Source organism: Apium graveolens, chromosome 10, assembly GCF_009905375.1.
Source record: "Apium graveolens cultivar Ventura chromosome 10, ASM990537v1, whole genome shotgun sequence".
Lineage (NCBI taxonomy): Eukaryota > Viridiplantae > Streptophyta > Magnoliopsida > Apiales > Apiaceae > Apium > Apium graveolens.
This window is the reverse complement of record NC_133656.1, coordinates 106829229-106847062: the sequence shown is the minus strand read 5'-3', so window position 1 is coordinate 106847062 and position 17834 is coordinate 106829229.

Below are 17834 nucleotides of genomic sequence, written 5' to 3'. Positions count from 1 at the left end.
ACCTTTAGATAGTTCGAAGGATAAATAATAAGACGCGGATAGACTAAGGAGACAAGAAAGTAGGAAAGTTGGATGAAGGAAGTGACCTTCAATAATGTGAAATGTAAGACCGGTGGCTCGATACCCAGAAAGGGAGGCGCCGGGTATAAGAGATATCCCAACATTGAGGTGACTGTTGAGATAAACAACGAAAGTAAATAAGGAATTATTAAGAAGAAGTTCACGTTGAACATGACCAATATCTTCCAGAACATCCATGTTATCATTACCAAATCAGGAAAGAAAAGCGGATGACCATTGTTATCTTTTGGAGGCCATATGGATTGACCTCAATTTGAATAAGGATGCTATTATGAAGTTAGGAATAGACTATCGAGGTGGGAATGATGAATAAGATAATCTATCAAGGATATATGACTTGATTTATCCATGGAAGGATGCATGTACCTTTTAAAGGTGGAATTAAGGATAGAACATTGGTAACTTAAAATGAATCCTAGGGGACTGCATAAAGGTTGGCATGTCACCCTTAATAGGGACAGTATGAGTTTTGACAGTATGATTGGGAAAGGGTTAAAGTAACAACAACCTTTAAGAATCAGTGGAGAAATTTTTCAGAAGAATATAAACAATGGTTCTAGTATTAGTAAATGGTATTGTGATATGCCATGTATCTAGGGAATACAGGAGGAACGATTGAAGGATAACCTTAGAGGTTTTACAAGGAGAAAGGTAATATTCAAAATTCTCAAGAATAGAAATATTGATAAAGGAAATATGACGTAATTATAATGTTGCCAAGTGGGGCACGTGTTAAACCACGAGAAAGTATGGATCGAACCAGTAATGGTCGAAATTGTTCAGGGCAATTAGGACTTAAGATAAAAGATGTTCTAATTATGATTGAGAGTCAGTCATGACAGTGATTAACCTCTAAAGACTGAGGGGATAACTTATGGAAAAATGGAAATTTTTTTTTTACTCATCAGATATTAAAGAAAAGTATTTTCACATAAGCTGTGATTGAAATAAGGTAGAAAATTTATTTGGAGGTGGTTAAAATGACATTGACTGTAAGGAAATTTTACTATCAGGAAAGGCCAAAGAGGTGGCCGACACTTTAAAGGTAAGAGGATAATTATAGGCGCTTGTGCCAAAGGAATACAGTGATGATGGTTAAAGCTATGAAGGTTGTATTATGGTTTGGAAGATTGACATTCCTTCTGATGACTGTGCAATACCCAACCGTAATAGTAGTTGGTAAAGGTTTAATTCGTGTAATCGCCATGAGCAGGCTATCTATCTCAGAAGGTACTATCTTGAGATAAGCCAGGACCATGTTTCAAAAAGGACTAGACGAACCTTTGACTTAAGTCCTCTATTTAGGGCGTATGATTAAGAATGGTATTAACCTGCTATCGGTGCTTTGATTGAAACTCTTCTGCAATTTTATATGCTTCATGTCATGTATGTATGTCAGGATCAGGAGTGTACTCCATGAATCATGAATGGTGATTATGTTACCTCCTTAGATGGATTTGATACGACATGTATGGACTCCGTATGGTTAGCTATTAAGACTTCATGGAAAATGAATGACTACAGTAGGTCAATGGTGGACCATAGTAAGGCAGCAATGATTCTGCGAGTAATGAGCTGATTACAACCGTGAGAGTTGTATTGGAATGGGTGTTGAGATTGAGTACCACTAATCTGGTCGTGGTAGTGTATAAGTTATCATTGATAGACTAATTAAGTAGAGTATCTACCTAGTGAATTATTATTCTTTCTTATCAGTAGAGAGTCGTATTATTATACGAGGAAGGTTGCGGTGCAAGTATAGAATTCAAGTAACGATGATGTCTAGAATGAGATCCCAAATTTGATTTTCGATGTCGAGGGAGTTTCAAAGGTAATTGTGTATAAGCTCGAGGAAGAGTGTGGGTCCATAGAATGATGGACGGGATAGCAAAATATTTAGGCATGGGAAATACGAGGCTATAATGCTTAATGTTGATTTATATACGTATATGAATTGTTCTCCTATGACAAACCTCTATAGTTCAGAGGTAGGTTCCAAGCCAGATATTTTATGGCAGTATATTTTTTTTTCACATATACAGTTCTCTTCAATTCGTTCTTTTCTCTTCTTTTCATTTCATGTAAGCTGAGAAGAACAACCCTTCCAGAAAGGGGAGGTATTGCCGAATGACTATCTATCTGTGTGATAGAAGCCTAGTAGGATACCAGCTATTGTTTAATCGCTTGTCAAGTACTAAAGGCTGTCCACCTTCTGTACTAACTAAGCGATATAACAAGTGTTCATGATCATAGTGATCTCTCAACAAATTCCTTTACTTCTATTTGATTGATCAAATTTTGGAAAATAGAAACAACTGAAAAAGGAGTAATAAAGTGGTGGTAGTATGCGGAATGGGAACACATTCGTGATACTAAGGTTGACGTGGTTATTAAAAGGTTATAGAACGCTAACGAGCAAAAGTATAACCAGTATAATATTAGGAACGGAAGGTAGTAGCGATTACGAACTGGAAAAGAATAGGTATTGAGAAGCAGAAGCTCTAATGCTAAAAGCTATAATGAGAGTCTGTGCAATAGACTTGAAAGAAATTGGAATGATCACTTAACACGGATTGAGTTTTCTTACGACAATAGATCATATGTCAGTATTGAGATGTCGCCTTATGAGATCCTTAAGGGAAGACAATGTCGATCTCCCTTATGTTAAGATGAAGTTGTAGAGCGCAAGATGCTCGGACCCGCAGTAGTCCAAAGGACCAGGGATATAATAGATCTAATCAGAGGACGGCTGGTAGTAACCCAAGATGGACATAAGAGGTATGCTGATTTGACTCAAAAAGGACAAAGAGTATGAAATAGGGGGCCTAGTAATGTTATAGGTATCCCCTTGGAAACCCTTGGAAAGGATTGATGAGGTTCGGAAAGAAAGGAAAGCTAAGTCTACAAATTGTTGGACCCTTGGATATATTAAGACGTTTTGGGAAGTTAGCATATGAGCTAGACCTACCCCCGAACATGTAGTAAGTTCATAGCGTGTTCCACATATCAATGTTAAGGAAGTGTAATTCGGATGCCAGACAAATAGGGTCATATGAGTACATAGACATGCAACCAGACGTAACCTATATGGAGCAACCAGGAAGGGTTATAGAGTGAAAAGGAACAAGTGCTTAGGAGAAGGATTATCAAACTAGGCAGAGTTGGTGGTAGGACCACAATGTCGAAAATTGACTAGAGAGTTAGAAGGCACAATGCTAGAAAAGCATCCCCAACTGTTTTCTATCTGATTCCGGGACGGAATCCTTTTAAGGAGGGGAGACTGTAATAACCCCAATTTTTGGAAATTTTTGAAACCCTTATGAATAGTGGTTTTGCTGAATGAGAAAACTTTTCATGCCACGCTATGTAGGGGTTCTGTTATTGATCTTATGGGATATTATTAGTACTCTATGTAGTATATAAGTATATGTAAAGATCGTCAGAATCCAATTCCGAACACTTGGATTTTTCCCGGAAATCCACTAGATACGGAGAGAATTGAGTATAAGGTAACAGGATAAAAAGGATTTAAATTAAAGGATTATGATAGAGGATCATAAAAAGAAATGTAATGTATTGAGAAAGGTTAAGGGAACCTAAGTAATAAGATCCCGGGTATGATCCTTCAAACGATAAACGAAAACGAAAGTTAAGCGAACCGTATAACAGATCAGCGGTCATTAGGCAAACAATTAGGAAGTTAATCAAAGGGATTAGTGGGGAGGATGACATCATGAGGATGACACAAGCATGACATAGGAAGAAAGGAGGTGTGGTTGAAAGAGAACCACACAAAATCAAGGGCAACTAGGTAATTCACTAAAACAAACAACAAAAATCAACCAACCACAAGCAAATCAAGGCAAAACACAAAAATCTCTCTTCTTCTTCTTCATGCTCTCGGGTGCTTTTCTTAAAAAATGAAAGTCCAAGCTCCTCCACTTACTATTTAGCAAGGTAATTATCTAAGATTCCCCATGGATAGTTACATACTTCCTATAAGTTTAAGCTTCTAATTCCAAGCCAATCTTTTTCTATAAATCATGAAAGAAGATGGTGAATAGTGTTTTCAAGAACTAAAATTTGTGTTCTTGAAGTTTTGTTTAGATTAAGCTTGGATAAGGACTTTAAGGGTGATTTCAAGCCATCCTCTTGATTCTCCACTCTCCAAGGAAGGTATAACTTCTCAAACCCTTAGTATTAAGTTTTGTTGGTTTAGATTTCATAATGTTAGATGATGGGTTAGTGTAATGAGTGTGTACTCATGATAGAGCTTTGTTTAGTAAGTGGTTTTGTTGATTTTGGAGTTAGGAGTGATGCTTGTTAGATTTGAAGTTCTTGGTCACATTTTTTTGACTTGGTTTAGATGAATAAATTGGTATTATTAAGTTGATTTGGGGCTGTTGTAATGTAGTTTAGATGGAGGTTTGATTGGGTTGTGAATTGGAGTTGAAATTGTGGTTGTTTGAATTGGTTTAAATTTGGGAAATCGCGTAAACATAGCCGTCGTAACGTCCAATTTTCTTTAGACTGTTTTTGTGCATAACATTAGGACCTGATAACCCCCTGCTAGATTGTGACCATTGCCATGTTTAGATAGCTCATGTTACGAGCTTCGTTTTGATATGTAGTTCGTTCGATTCCGATGCACGGTTTAGGAGAAACGACCGTTTCAAGTAACGGCGTTTCGCGAACGAAACATTTCCCCTCACCTTACTTTGAAACATAGGTTAAAGACCTTAAAGGACTAATTGAAGTATGAAACATTTATGGTAAGTGTGTTAGGCAGTTGGTAAGACACTCGCGAAGGAATCGCTTTAAAACTCGTAAAGGTTAAATTATTAAAAATGGTGGAGCCGAGGGTACCCGAGTGGCTTAAGCGAATCAGTGAGCGCAAAACAAGCGTTAGAGTCTAAGTTAGTTAAAGTATAGATTTACAAGTGATTTTGGTTTAATTCCAACTTACTTGTTGTTTATAGGTTACCAGACTCATCCCGAGCCTTTTATCACCCCAAGTCGCTCAGGCAAGTTTTCTACCCGATATACTGTTGTTGTGATGTAAATATATGTATATGCATTATCTTGTGATAGTGCATGATTGTTATTAGCAAATTTTGTGATATATTGGAGCATGCTGATATGGTATATATGCATGTCTGTTTCGTAATCTGGTTATCTATCTGTTGATTTCAATGCTTATAGTTGCATAATACCTATGCTAGAAATAAGCAAGTAGTTGCGTATACCCTTAGTATAGGGGATAAAAGGTGAACATATTTCTAAACCGGGAGTCGATGTTCCCGAGTATATATATATATATATATTTATATATATATGGATATAGTTTTTAAAACTATGGATCGAATAAGGTTTATTCGATACCTTTATTTTACTTAATTGAATATTAATTTGAGTATTCATTCGAGGGCTTATGACTCAGTTTATTTTATTATTTGAATATTATTTGAATATTCATTCGAGGGCTTATGACTCAGTTTATATTATTATTGAATATTACTTGGATATTCATTTGAGGATGTATGACTCCTTTATTTTATGAATATTATTTATAGTATTCATTCGAGGAATTATGACTCTGCTTATTACTTAATAATATTCTTTATTGTATTAAAGAATAAGGTGTCGATAATCAAACTTACTTTTGATTATTCAAATAAAGATATTACTTTCGTATAAGTATATCTTTGATTATTTGCTATTCATTCGAGTATAAGTTTTCCAACTTCTACCTCCATTATTCTTTATGGGAATATTATTTAAATAATAATATTCAGATATTTCTTTCATACTGGGGACTGATTTACTTCATTAAATCAGCATTACTCCAAACACTCTATAAAGTGTTTTCGAGTCTTCAAAATGATTTTTAAAAGTTAGAGCGGATCTCAAAACTCATTTTTATATTTAAGATCTTCCTTTTTAAGGGGATTTAAATACTCGCTTAAAACCTGAGGGATCCGGCTCTGTGGTGTATTTTATATTTGCAACAAGGTTGCAGTTTTGGTAAATGAATTGATTACTTACCCAACGTTCGGGAAGTAAGTCCATCTATTGAGTCGGCATAAGCAACATGGGCTCAGTGGGCGTCCATGATAGTGTAAGTGGCTCAGTGGGAGTCCATCAAATGCATAAGTGGCTGAGTGGCAGTCCAGCATAAGGTCCTATTGAGACCAGGGTGATGACCAGTGGGGAATTCGTCCATCTACTAGTAGAAAAGGTTACTTATGGGTATCTTTGCCTGATCAGCAAGATATATGGTTTATGCCAAAATTCTTTTCCTTTCCAAACTTATTGGATATTGCAATTCTGTTCATACTTTACATGACAGAGGTTTTCAGGAAATGTATAAAGGAAGATGTATATGTGGATATATATATATATATCAGACTTAATGAAGTATGTCATAACTTCATTTCCTTTAATAATATTTTAAAGATTTAATCTATTCAAATCTTGTCTTGTAGTCTCATCTATGTGATGAACTGGTAAAAGCTCATTATACTTTGAACAGTGGTAGTTCAAGTAGCTTTATAAATGATATAAGTGTAGTCAAGTATTTGGTAACTTCATCTTTTAAACTTATATCTAATTAATAATTGTCTTATGTATGACAAAAATTTTCAGAAAAACGTTGAGACAAGGTTAGATATATGAGATCACCTTGCAACGATATTTTTTTTTATACAGTTATATACTGGGACTTTGTGTATATTATGCATGGAAGAGGACTTCCAAGATTTTGAAAAGTATATATGTATATGTATATATATACTGAATATTTTGCAACTTCATCGTATTAAGATATCAACTTGGTTCATTTCTTTTGACCAAGACTTTTATGAGTACTAAGAGAAGGCTCATATACTATTAATCATTATACATATTATTTTGGTGGGCTTGCTGCTCACCCTTGCTTTCTTCTTTCATCACACAACAACAGATAGAAAGGATGAACAGGACCAAGCTCCCGATTCGCAAGCGATTAGGAGACGTTCCGCAGTTTTTTAGAAGCATTGATGCCGCCGTAGCTGAGGTAGGAACTACCAATAGGCTAGGCTTTCAACTTCTAATGTACCAGATTTATGTATAATTATGAATTGTAATAATGGCAAAGAAATGTAAATTTATTCAGAAAACCTTTTAAGGTGTATTGGCAGATAATTGTGGAATAAAATGACTTGTGGTTATTTTTGGATGTTCATCTCTGAGACTATAACGTATGGTGTGTGTGTTTATTGTGGGGTCACAGTACAGAGTAGTTGAGTAATTATTAAGATTGGGTGTTATTAAGGGAAATGGAACTCGTGACAACCCGGATCCCCGACCCCGGATTTGGGGGTGTTACAGTTTCTTAGGTCTTAACTCATTTGACTTAGGAATTTCAGATTCTTCCTTAGTCATTTGGGTTGGGCCTTTGAAACCACTAGATGCAACAGAATTATCATGCATGTTATGGCTAACAGGAAATGGCATGCTTGGTGCAAACATGTTATTCCAGTAAGGCATGCTAAATGGCATTTGAGGCATATTGTATGCAGCATAATATGAATTAGGTGTAAATGGCATATTAGCAAACTGTGCATTCATGTTCTATGTAGGCATAGCATTAACAGGCATGGGAGGCATGGTATTCATGTTAGAGAATTGAGGCTGAACAGACATGGGAATAGGCATGGCAGATTTGCATTTAACAGAAAAATGATTTACACTACCACATTTGACACAGATTTTTCTAGGAGCATATTTGTCAGGTGTGTAGTTATTATGTTTGTTAATCCCTACTTTACCATTCCTATTGTTTTTCCTTTTAGTCTCTGTTTTTACCTCTATCTTCTCAAGTCTGTCACTTTACTGTTTAACAGTCATGTGACCAACGTTAGCCTTCTTCCCTTTCTTGGCTTGACTTGACTCTCCTGAAACAAAGTTCTTGGAAACAGACCCATACTTTTCATTTAGCTTGGTTAATTTGGCTTTGCTAATGGGTTTGCTTACAGCCGACGGATGAGGATTTTTATCATTCGACGGATAACACTTTTTGTTATCCGACGGATAGTTCTCATCATCCGTCGAGTCTACATCTGTCAGCAATCCATCTACCAAAATAGGTTCCAGTTTCTCCTTATTCTTTTTCCAGGCTTCATCACAAAAAGACTCAATTCCTTGAACCTTGGTGATTTGAGCGTGAACATCTCTGGATGTTTTCCATGCTTTAATCACCTCCTGTTCACGATCGAGCTGATTCTTTAAAATTTCTTCCTTTTTCAAGGACTCAGTTAATTCCTCCTTGGCAATTCTACACTCAATTTTTAGTTTCTCAAACTCAACAAACTGAGACTCAAGCACATTATTCCTCTCACTCAAAAACAAGTTATTCTTTAGTGAGGGACTTAAGTGTAACACGCAAATGATACAATTCTGTAGACATGTCATTTATTGCATCATTACACTCAGCTTTAGATAAATGTGCAAGGTTTGTAGTGATTACCTGATTGCTTGAGGAACTTGTCTCTGTTTCATCAGACTTGGCCATAACGGCTAGATTGACATAGCTAACATCCTCATCTTCATCCAAACCATCAGCTGCCCAGTCATTCTCTTGTGTAATAAAAGCCCTTTTCCTTCTGTTTGAGTAGATCAAAGTATTTTTTCTTATAATCCACAGACTCAAATCTTTTCTTACTGGAATCTGACTTTCTACACTCATTTGCAAAATGCCCTGCCAAGCCACATTTGAAACACTTGAATTTTGATTTATCCACCATGTTTCTATTTGGCTTGGCAGCTCCAAAGTTCTTCTTGAACTTGAGCTTGGCAAATCTTCTTGAAAGGAATGCTAGGTGCTCATCAATGTCCTCCATGTCATCTTGACTCAATGAATCTTCACTTTCTGCAGCTAGCCCTTTACCCTTGCTTTCACAGGCCTTTGAAGTTGATTCCACAGCTTCCATCTTCACTTCCTTCTCCTTTTCCAGTTCAGCCACTAGTGCAATGGATCCTCCTTTCTTCTTTCCTCTCTCCATTCTTTTATCCTGCTCTATCTCAAGCTCATAGGTCTTCAGAATGCCATACAGTCTCTCCAAAGTAAACTCCTTATCATCTTGTGAGTTTCTCAATGAGACTGTCATTGGTTTCCATTCCTTTGGAAGAGATCTGAGAAATTTCAGATTGGAGTCTTTAGTCTGATAGACTCTTCCATGCAATTTAAGAGCATTTAGTAGCTTTTGGAATCTACTAAAAATGTCAGTGAGTGACTCACTTTCTTCATTGTGAAAATGCTCATATTGCTGAATCAGGAGCTGCACTTTATTTTCTCTTACTTGCTCAGTACCATCACAGATTATCTGTACTGTGTCCCAAACTTCCTTGGCAGTCTTGTAGTTGATGATGTTATCAAATATGTCTGCATCAACACCATTGAATAAAATGTTCATGGCCTTTTTATCTTTCCTGACTTGTTCAATACCAGGATCAGACCATTCATGCCTTGGCTTTGGAACAGATGGTTCATTTCCTGTTGCAGCTCTCATTGGAACATGAGGGACTCTTTTTATGCAGTCCACATAGGCCTCATCTTGAGAAAGCATATGAAGATGCATCTTTACCTTCCAATGATGGTAATTATCTTTATCAAGAAAAGGAATCTTGACTCCAACATCTTTCTTGTTCATCTTGCTGAATTGTTTTGATCTTTAAACTCTTTGTAGATTAAGAGCTTGCTCTGATACCAATTGTTAGTCCCTTAACAATATAGCAAGAATTACAGAAGGGGGGTTGAATGGAATTCTTGAACATTTTTCTTGAAATAAAAATGTTCAACTCGATTATGGATATATTTGTTTTGATTAGCACAATGCGGAATGTAAACTTGAATGAATCAAAACATAAGTAATTAAAAATAAGAGTCTTTAAAAACTTTCTGGTGGATTTAAACAATTCCACCAGAGATATATTTAATATATCGAGAGGACTCTATGTGCAGAAATGCTCACAGCTGCTTACACAAATAGAACTGCTAAGAACACAGGAAATGCTAAAGATAGTGCTTACAAAGATTTCTCTGTTGTTGTTTCTTAGCTATCTCAGTTATTTTTCTATTTGCTACTCTCTTGGTTTATATATTACCAAGATTACAAAGTTAAAAGAACTGAACAAATATAAAATCTAACAGTCTTGATCTTTGCTGCTTTTCGTCCTCTATTACCCAGTTAATAGGCTTCCACAGTGTACTTGTATTCAACTCAACGGCTGTGTGTCAGCTTTCACTGTTCAACTGATGTTTGAATCTTGATATAATCATCTGTCGACTTTCAGATCATCCGTCGATGACTTAATTGATCATCAGTCGACTGCTATGTTAAACATCCGTTGATAGTCATTTTGGTCATCCGTCGAAACTTTGTTAATCATCCGTTGGTAGCTATTTTGGCACTTGACTTCATTTCACTTATACAGAATTACAAGACATTGCTTATGTACAGTTAATCAACCTATTCTGCATATCTAGTTAAAGTCAACATGACTTATATGCTACTCCAGATTCTATACAAAGGTGCATACAACACTGTGCTACAAACTTATTATTACATAAGCTACTCACTCGATGGATAATAAGTTAATCATCCGTCGGGACTATAATGAGTTATCCGTCGGGACTATAATTCTTATCCGTCGAGTGCTACATTATTTCACTAAGTAAAATCTACTTAGATGTTTTGTTTAGGTAATCATCAAGTACACAACATATTCACAACATCCTGGGATTGTTCCTATCATGGCGTGACTCCCAAAGATTTCACTGACGTGGTTGCCACCCCTGACCTAGAGAGGATAAAGCTCATGGGAGCTCAATCTCTGGCTTCGGTATGACCTTTTCTTGAATTTATCTTTCTTACTTGTAGCATTCACTTGCCTTACATTTTTGTTAATTGTTTCATTTCAGTCTAACGCCTATTTTCAAGGCACTGTAAGGCAAGCCGAGTCATGAAAGCGGGCTTCTGACAAGGCTGACAAGCAGAAGAAGTATGCTGCTCTAGAGAAGAAGTTCAAGTGCAAGGAGGAAGAACTCGGAGAATCTAACACCGAGCTGGTGGTGCTTCGGGCCGAGAAGGATAAGGCTATAGATAACTATCTGGACTCGGAGGAGTTTGTCCAGTCCATGAGGATAAGGGATGACTCGGTCTTCCTCGGGTTTTTTAGGACTGGTTGGGACATGGCCCTTGGGACCGTGAATGAGGCTTGTCCTGATATTAACCCAGCAGACTATGTCTGCCCTGATGACGAGGCTTTGCTGGAGAGGTTTCGGACTCGAGTAGTTGTCTCGGATCACGTCCCTCAGGACCCGCTTCTTCCTCCTCCCGAGTCTTCTTCCAGGCCTGCTGAGGACGACGGCTCTTCCTCCTCCTCCGAGATGACAGAGACTTCTAGCGAGAGCAGAGGGGATGATGACATGGATGTCGAGGGCACCTCAGCTCCTTAGAGCTTTTCCAGCCCTGCGTGGCTTGTTTACTTCATCTTATTTTCGAGACTTTATTTATCAAACTCTTGTAATATTTATTTGATCTATTTTATTTATCAGATTTTATGCTTGCATTTCACGTATTTGGTTTTACTTGCCTTGCCATAGAGATTCAAACATATTTCAAAAACTTTATGAATTTTCATAAATTGTTTGGGATTCATCCCTTACACGAGTCTTAATAAACCTCAAAATAAAACTAGAACATATAAATCCTAAGCAAGCAAAACTTCAAGGTGCTTTTCAACCTACTTGTCATCTTGACAAGTGAGAATCGTATTCAGTCGCCCTACACATAGTAAACCTTCAGGTTTTGTGCATGCCAAGTTCTCGGGACTTCAAAACCATCCATAGTCTCCAGCTTGTAGGTTCCTCTACCTTGAACACTCTTGACTTTGTATGGCCCTTCCCAATTCGGGGCAAGCTTCCCTTTCTGTCCTACACCAGAAGCTTCTATCTTCCTCAAGACTAGGTCACCTTGTTTGAAAAACCTTTCTTTAACCCTTAGGTTGTAGTAGAATGAAGCCTTTTTCTGATATTCCACTTAGTCCTCTTAGGTTTGGAAGATGAAGGCTGCACTGTAGGATCTGAAGGTTGAGGTTGAGAAGTTTGAGGTGGTTGAGTAGAGGTGGTAGGTGCTGAGGGATGAGGTTCGGATGGTTGAACATCAGGATATAGTTCAGTGTATTTAACTGGATCGTAGTTTATTAAGGCTTGTTTGACATATAAAGGAATTAGGAGGGGTTTAACACAGCCTTCTTATTATCAGTAGATAATAATTCATTAAAAGCTCTTTTAGCTAGTCTGAATGATGAAATTAATTCACTAGCAGATTGGGGCTTATTATCACAACAGAAACTATAGATAAGCTGACAAAATCTAGCAAAATAAACAGTAGTTCTATCTTCTGTCATTCTATCCCCAATAAAACCTAAGACAGCACTTGCATAGTCAAAATCAGTTTGATTTATGAGAGCATACCTGATTTGTTGGCTGAATATGGGAATTGCATCGAAATTGGAACATTTGTTTGCAAAAGCCTCGGTTATACAGTCAAAGAAGAAACTCAATTCCCTCCTTATGAAAGATCTCTTCAACTGGCCCAGCTTTGCCAATGTCTTCTCATATCCCAGATTGGCCATCATGTTTTGAAGAACTGGCTCTTCAACAGTAGAATAAACACAGTTCTCAGGTAGCTGCAGTGCTTGTCAAACCGTAGACAATGTCACAACATACTCATCTTCCCCTGATGAAAAAATAATACTTGGGGACCCTTGAGCACCACCATCATCATATACACCGCTTCTCCAGAACTCCAGTACTTGAGTACCAGAGACTGCTTCAGGTTCGGTCAGAGCATACCCAATATCAGAACTAGCAAGAAAGTCCTGAATGAAGTGAAGTTCAGATGGGGCTTCTGACTTGCTAAGAATAGCGGAGAAGTTATTAGGAACAAATGTAGCTCCATCAAAAATTATGTCCTTGGGTGCCATGAGAAATACATGAGATAGAAAATTGCATGTAAGGTGTTTGATAAAATGTCTGTATGAAAAATCGTCAGTAGATGTGAGAGAGAATAAAAGTAAAAAGAGAGAGATAAAATATGAAGGTAAATAAAAGATTTTACAATCTTTTCTCTCTTTTACTTATACACAAAAAATAACCGTTGAGACACCTGTCAAACATGTAGCAGTAAAAGATAATTAATGGGCACGGGTATTCAGTAATCATTACTTATCACATGCAGTTTTTCAAGGAGAAAAACCGTTGCACTTACCAAGTAATCCCATTAATCAAGGACGTTCAGTTTTATTTTAAATTTTAAAACTGTTCCCACTAAATAAATTATTATTACTGCTTTACCAATATTCTGTAAAAATATGACCAATGAGAGAATGACCATAAATAAACCAAGTAAATAAATACTGCCACGTCAGAATCAGAACTTGATTTGTATCAGAGCTAAAAAGGTCATCAGAATATGGTTAGTATCAGGATTTAAAATATCATCAGAATATGAAACGACTCAGAGACTAAATCTTGCAAAAAGATAAAATTTCATTAATATATTAAGCAAATACATTTCATGAAAATTAAATTACATGCATTAAATTACAAGATTGTCCTAGTCTAAAATGTCTAACATCAACAGCTTTAGTCCTAAGCTAAAAATCTTAATGACTAACTCCTTCTGCTGCTGACGAAGAGCACTGCAAGACGGATAATCCGTTCTTGCTAACGAAGATAACGGAGATGTAGATCTCTGTGGACAGTCAACAAGTCATTTTTAATGATCTCTGGAAATTGAATCCATAGATTATGAGGAATGTTGTTGATAGGATATGCAGTCGGAATTCTATTTTGAAAAACATGTACAGTTTCAGTGCCATAGTTGTAAAACCAATCAAACTCATCCATTTTTGTTGATATGAAAGAGAAGAGAGAGTCAGTTTGTGAGAAAGTGAAGAATGTTTTGGTTGGAATGAAGTGTTGGTTTAAATAGCCAATGGAATACCAAGGGACACGAGAACTGGGCAACAATTACAAATAGAAATAATGACCCCTCGATTCCCTAGACTGATGAGTAATAATAACAACCATTGGAAGCTTAAAACAGGAGTTAATTAGCACACGAAACCAGTAAAAATTACTATCCATTTATGAGTACCACTAACCCAAATTATGTTGACTGTTAATATCTCACCCAAACATATTCTGATTTTAAAAATGACTGTTTCAGATTTTAACCACAAATAAGTCAAGTAAAGAATCAGGATTTAATATCAAAACTTAGACTTATATCAGAACTTAATAGTCATTAGAACATGATTCCTTAACTCGAAAGGAGAATGACTATTTCTGTAATTCTTCACACAAATTTTGATTTCTTTTCTTCAGAACTTAATCATCAGAACTTTCATCATAACTTTTCCTCAGAATTTATGCAACTGACACTTAAACTGTTCATCTAAAAGAATATTGATCACCACAGTAATTTTCATCATTCATATGGAGTGTATGTGTGTGCAGTAACTTAAATATCAGATAAAGATTAAAGTCTGATTCACTTCAGTACATCTTCGAAATAAGGCATAACTAAGAACTTTGGTCAAAATCTGTCATGATTCTGAAGTCTACTTTAGAATGAGTTCATGCATGAGTCCACCTCAACTGTTTTGTGCTCATTTTATGCATCTTTTGAAATTCCATTTTACAGTGGCTTCTCAGTGTAAGTGAGTCACGACTGCTTATCAGAATTTATGCTATTATCAGAGTATTTCTCCAGTAATCAAAGAGTGTGAAAAGTCACCAAGAAAATATTTATTTTTGATTTTCTGATGCATATAACTTAATACCAGCAATGCACTTGGGTCTTCCCTTCCACATTTTTACTCTAGATCTCAAAGGAGTACCTGATTTTTATTCCCTTTTGTTTTCCTTTTTCTTTTGATAAGTGAGGTTTATGAGCACTTGGTATATCCATCAGATTTACTAACATCAGAACTTAACAGATCAGAAGCACTATTCTAGTTTTTGACTTAGTAATAAGATACACAAAGTAAAATTAACTAAGCTCAATATCAGAATTTGCTTGTGTTAAAAGATTTCCACATAAATAATTACTTCATACATGGGATAGTCAGCATCTAGCACAGTTATCCTCATTGGGTTGAATAGTCACAGAAATATTCATATCACTATCAGAGTTTAGAATTTGACATAAGACAACAATCAGCACTTAAACAATTTCCAATTTAAGCACAGAATTCACAAAGATAGTAATATATGTTAATACTGATCATAAAATCTGATGTATCAGAATATAAACTAAGCAGATTTAGAGAAAGAACTTGAAACCATTCCAAGTTCATTTACCAATCTTGTAAAAGTAGCTTCACACGGTGGTTTTGTGAAGATATCTGCTAGTTGTTGATCTGTTGGAACAAAGTGCAATTCCACTGTACCTTCATCCATATGTTCCCTTATGAAGTGGTACCTAATGCTGATGTGCTTTGTAATTGAGTGTTGAACTGGATTACCTGTCATAGCAATAGCACTTTGATTATCACAGTAAATAGGGATTTTAAAGTATGTTAACCCATAATCCAGTAACTGATTCTTCATCCAAAGAATCTGTGCACAACAGCTTCCTGCAGCAATGTACTCTGCTTCTGCAGTTGATGTGGAAATTGACTTTTGTTTCTTGCTAAACCAAGAAAATAATCTGCCTTCAAGAAATTGGCAGCTTCCACTTGTTCTTATCCTGTCAATTTTGCATCCTGCAAAATCTGCATCTGAGCAACCTATTAGCTTAAAGTCTGATTCTCTGGGATACCACAATCCCAAATCAGCTGTACCCTTAAGGTACTTGAAAATTCTTTTCACAGCTGTTAAGTGAGGTTCTCTTGGATCTGCTTGAAATCTTGCACAAAGACAAGTAGCATACATAATATCAGGTCTACTAGCAGTTAGATAGAGTAGTGATCCAATCATACCTCTGTAATCAGTAATATCTACTGATGTACCAATATCCTTATCCAATTTCGTTGCAGTGGCCATGGGAGTGGATGCACTTGAACAAGCTTGCATTCCAAATTTCTTCAGCAAATTTCTGGTGTACTTGGATTGACAAATAAAAGTGCCTTCTTCATTATGCTTGACTTGACGGCCCAGAAAATAGCTAAGTTCCCCCATCATACTCATTTGATATCTTGACTGCATCAGTTTGGCAAACTTCTTGCAAAGTCTGTCATTTATAGAACCAAAAATGATATCATCAACATATATCTGCACCAAAAGTAAGTCCTTTCCATGGTTGAGGTAGAACAGTGTTTTGTCAATAGTTCCTCTGTTAAATCCACTTTTAAGAAAAAACTGAGCTAAAGTCTCATACCATGCTCTTGGAGCTTGCTTAAGGCCTTAAAGTGCTTTATCAAGCCTGTAGACATAATTAGGAAGTTTTGAATCTACAAAGCCTGGAGGTTGTTCAACATATACTTCCTCTTCCAATTCTCCATTGAGAAAAACACTTTTCACATCCATTTGAAAGACAGTAAACTTTTTGTGAGCAGCATAAGCCAAAAATATCCTTATGGCTTCCAATCTAGCAACTGGTGCAAATGTTTCATCATATTCAATTCCCTCATGTTGAGAATATCCTTTTATAACCAGCCTTGCTTTATTCCTTGTTATTATACCATCACTATCAGTTGTATTTCTGAACACCCACTTTGTACCAACATTAGATCTGTTCTTTGGTCTTGGCACTAGGGTCCAGATTTTGTTTCTTTCGGATTTATTTAACTCTTCCTGCATTGCTTGTATCCAATCAGCATCTTGAAGAGCTTCTTCCACTTTCTTTGGTTCATTCTGAGAAAGAAAAGAATGATAGAGACATTAATTTGATGTAGTTGTTCTAGTTCTGACACCTGCATCAGGATTTCCAATAATTAAGTCAGGTGTATGTGATTTAGTCCACTTCCTTGCAGATGGAAGGTTTTCTCTAGAACTGGATGCTCCCCCATGATCCATGCTGTCTTCATCAACATTTTCTGATGCTCTCCCTGAAATTATGCTCTCTGAGTTGGATCCTTCAGAAATTGAGTTTCCAGAATTATCAGAACTTGGCTCATCAGAACTTGATGAATCAGAACTTGAAGACACCATTCCTTGTAATTCCCTCAATAATACAACCTTAAATCCATGAGAATCAAGATTATACTTTGAGTTCCAACTAAAACTGTGCCATGCAAGATCAAAACTTAAACTTTTTACTCAAACTTCTTTGGATTATATATGATCAAGATATAGGAAGTAACATTTACTTGAATGGAAGTTAGGTGCTTGAATGAAGAATGAAGAAAAGGGAGGGGGTAGGGCTTCGGCCAAAAAGCCGAGAAGAAGGAGCCGAGAGGGAGGGGAGGGAGGTGAGGTAAGGGTGGAGTGTGGAGTGAATGAAATGATCCTCTCATTTTTTGCTTGGTTTTATGCTTTTGATTGACTAAAAGAAGTGAGTGGAAATGAGAATTTACAAGAGTAACCTTCCAACATAGTTAGGTCATTTTGCATGCAAGGTCAAGGAGGTAATTTGGCTAACAAAATGTGAATTAGTGGGGTTTGAAATGTCTTCTTTGCCCTTTAGTTGAATGGAAGAGTATTTGCATGCAAGGGTTTCCATGTAATTTGTTAATTACTAAGCAACTAATTTTCAAAGATT